Source organism: Rattus norvegicus, chromosome 7, assembly GCF_036323735.1.
Source record: "Rattus norvegicus strain BN/NHsdMcwi chromosome 7, GRCr8, whole genome shotgun sequence".
NCBI lineage: Eukaryota > Metazoa > Chordata > Mammalia > Rodentia > Muridae > Rattus > Rattus norvegicus.
Genome location: NC_086025.1, coordinates 134,849,274 through 134,852,161, shown reverse-complemented (window position 1 = coordinate 134,852,161; position 2,888 = coordinate 134,849,274). Strand labels below are relative to the sequence as shown.

At 47.9% G+C, this 2,888-nt stretch overlaps 1 pseudogene; it reads right to left on the bottom strand.

Annotated features, from left to right (window-relative positions):
* Positions 1–466: 466 nt before the first annotated feature.
* Rpl4-ps1 (ribosomal protein L4, pseudogene 1) lies at positions 467–1,860 on the bottom strand (annotated as a pseudogene).
* Between the last annotated feature and the right edge of the window lie 1,028 nt (positions 1,861–2,888).

Sequence of the window (2,888 nt, the reverse complement as noted above, 5' to 3'; positions counted from 1 at the left end):
ACCCTACCTAGTTGTCAGCACACAAATTCACAGTGAAAGGTACCTTGGTGCTTGCAGATTTAGAATAATGGAGGTTGGGTGGCTTTGAGGGAATGGTCTGCATAATAAAAAGCTGACCCCTGTGGGACAATGTTGATAACACCACATTTCAAGGGCACCACATGTTCCTGCACTTTAACTTGCATGTTTTAGATTCTATTTTAGGGCTACACTGTAGCGTGGTGGTGGTGGTGGTGGTGGTGGTGGTGTGTGTGACTTCATGTAGTGTGTGTGTGTAGGTGTGTGTTGATGGGGTGTGTGTGTATGTGGTGTGTATTCATATGGCATGTGTGTGTATGTATGTGGTGTGTATGTGTGTGTTCATGTGGTATGTATGTGTGTGTGTGTTCGTGTGGGGAGGTATGGAAGCCAGAGGTGGACATTGGTGACTCCCTTGATCACTTACTCTCTAGTTTCTGAGACAGGCTTTCTTTTTTTTTTTTTTTCTCACTGCATCTTTGATTTATTCAAATAGGCTGTATCTTTTTGCTCTCTGGAATTTAACAAATTTTAATAGTTTATGCAGCAGGCTTTTTTTCTTCTGTGGTAGGTTTCTTCTCTGCTGGTTTTTTGATAACCACCTCTTTCCCTGCAGGCTTCTTCAGCTTCTTGCCATCCACAGGCTTCTTTCCTTTTTTGCCTACTGCAGTTTTTTTGTCTCCAGCCCCCTTCTCTGGAACAATCTTCTCGGATTTGGCTGCCAGTGCAGCAGCTGCGGCTTCCAGCTTTTTCACTCGGTTTATGATTCCTAGCCTGGCGGAGAATGGTGTTCCTACACATAGTCTTTGCATAAGGGTTCAGCTTCAACATGATCCTCAGATTCTTCAATGGATTCTTCTTCAAGACTCTGCGCTGAATCTTCTTGCGTGGTGCTCGAAGGGCTCTTTGGATCTCTGGGCTTTTCAAGATTCTGCTAAGGTCTGTGTTCATCATCTTGTGCATGGGGAGGTTGTAGTTACTCTTGAGGGAAGCAGCCTTACACCAAGTGCCATACAACTCATCCAACTTCCGAAAAGCACTTTCAGTCCAAATGCAGAAACGCCCCACATGCCCACCAGGAGCAAGTTTCAAAATGTTCAGCTTGCTTACATTAAGCAGAGTAATACCAGGGATGTTTCTGAAGGCCTTGATGATTCCATTATCTTCATTATAGATAATGCAGGGTCCCCTGCGCTGGATCCGCCGTCGGTTTCTCATTTTGCCCTTGCCAGCTCTCATTCTCTGGGAGGCATAGACATTTTTGATGTCATTCCAAGCTTTAAGTTTCTTAAGCAGCTGAACAGCCTCCTTGGTCTTCTTATAACTTTCAACTTTATCTTCAACCACCAAAGGCAGCTCAGGAACTTCCTCAACACGATGACCTTTAGACATCACCAAAGCTGGTAAGGCCGAGGCAGCCAGGGCAGAACAGACGGCATATCGTTTCTGAGTTGTGCTCACTCTACAATGCCAACGACGCCAGGTTTTGGTTGGTGCAAACATGCGGCCTCCACAACACATGTTTCCAAAGGCACCCTGGCCAGAACGGTGGGTGCCATCACCTCGAACTCTTGGAATTCGAGCCACAGCTCTGCCAGTACCCCAAGACTCAGCACTGGTCTGATGACCTGCTAATTCACTGACAGCATAGGGCTGTCTATTGTTTTTCCTCAAGTTGGTGTGAACAAAGTTCACAATATCCGGTCGAATGGGAGCTTTGAACACAGCTGGCAAAGTGACATTCTTGCCAGATGACTCCCCCTTTTCAGAGTACACCGATATGAGGGGACAGGCACAAGCCATGGCGGGGAGAGGAGAAGGCCACACCGAGACAGGCTTTCTTAATGAGACTGAAGCTCACTGCTTTGGCCGGACTGTCTGGCCAATGACCTCCGGGGATCTGTTTGTCTCTGTCTCCCCAGCACTGAGATCATGGGCATGCACTGCTGTGTCTGGCCATGTGCTTACTGGAGATCCAAAGGGAAGTCTTCGTGTTTGTGCAGTGGGCCCTTTACCCACTGAGACCCCAGCTCCTAGGTTACACGATTGTTAATCATATCTCAAGATGTTTCCTGTTTGGAATTTGGGCCAGGATTCAAGACTGCTCACATAAAAATGTCCTGAACAAAGAGAATAATTCAGGGGTAAACCAAGCGTTGGGGTCTCTGCTGGGCGGAACACAAAGTATCAGAAACGTGGGTGGCAGGGAGAACAAAAACATATCAGTACAATTCCCATGACCCAAGAGGTGATGGAAACACACAAGACACAGACAATGGGGTACAGATATGAGTGCGATTAAAGGCGGTGTTTGGCAGGGGTTTAAGGGACACATGCGAGTGTTTGGAAAAGATAAGACTATTGGAATCAGAGAGAGACGCACTGGGAAGAGGGAAGAGGGAGTAATCTGTGCAAAGGGAAGGAAGAACGAAATTGCTTAAAGCATAAACTCAGTGACAAAAATTGAAGAGATTCTCACCCAAGTAAAAATGGCCGTGTGGGCAGCTGGAGCTCAGACCGTCGATGTGGGCCATGCCGGCATCTGAAGGAGCTCGGACTATTGCTGTGTGCCCTGTTGGCTGCCTAATGAACTCAGACTGTCGATGTGGGGCTGTGTGGGCAGCCGAAGAAGTTCGGACTATTGCCGTGGGCTGTGCGGGCAGCCGAAGGAGCTTGGATTATGCTCTGCGCCATGTTGGCTGCAGGAACTCGGACTGTCGGTGTAGGCAGTTCTCAGATGAAGTTTTGGGACCTATTGTCTTATTGCAGGAGATACTGGCCCAGTGGAAGAGAGAGGATGGCATTGCTGCCGCCGGAATAGGAAATGGAGTTGGTAACAGCCTTGTGCCTGAGCTCCCCAAAGCATCCGA